A 649-nucleotide genomic window follows, 5' to 3' on the forward strand; every position below is an offset into this window, starting at 1 on the left:
CCAGAGAGAGAGAGAGGCAGAGACACAGGCAGAGGGAGAAGCAGGCTCCATGCAGGGAGCCCGACGTGGGATTCGATCCCGGGTCTCCAGGATCGCGCCCTGGGCCACCCAGGGATCCCGGTTGTTTTTGTTTTTTAAAGTCGCTCTTAGAATACAACATTTGAATAAACGCACACCGACAGGTAATTCATTCCTCTTTCCTCAGTATATTCCCTAATTTGTTGTGTGTGATGACCATACACATACTGACAGGATTTACTGTAAAAGTGGCTCCTCAAAAAAAGTCAATATAAAAAAATAAATAAAAGTGGTTCCTCTTCCTATAACAGGCAAGTGGCTGATGCGGCGGAAAGAAAATTCTCGGCTCTGCCGGCGAGGCCCGACGCCGTGCGCGCAGGTGGCAGCGTGGGCAGGTGCGCGGGTGGGCAGGTGCGCGGGTGGGCAGGTGCGCAGCGCCCCCTCCCGGGTGCGGCGGGTGCGCGGGTGGGCAGGTGAGCGGGTGGGCAGGTGCGCAGCGCCCCCTCCCGGGTGCGGCGGGTGGGCAGGTGCGCGGGTGGGCAGGTGCGCAGCGCCCCCTCCCGGGAGCGCGGGTGGGCAGAGCCGGCCGGAGTCTGCGGCTGAGGGCGGACGTGCGGACGGACTTCCCGGT

Source organism: Canis aureus, chromosome 28 (genome assembly GCF_053574225.1).
Source record: "Canis aureus isolate CA01 chromosome 28, VMU_Caureus_v.1.0, whole genome shotgun sequence".
NCBI lineage: Eukaryota > Metazoa > Chordata > Mammalia > Carnivora > Canidae > Canis > Canis aureus.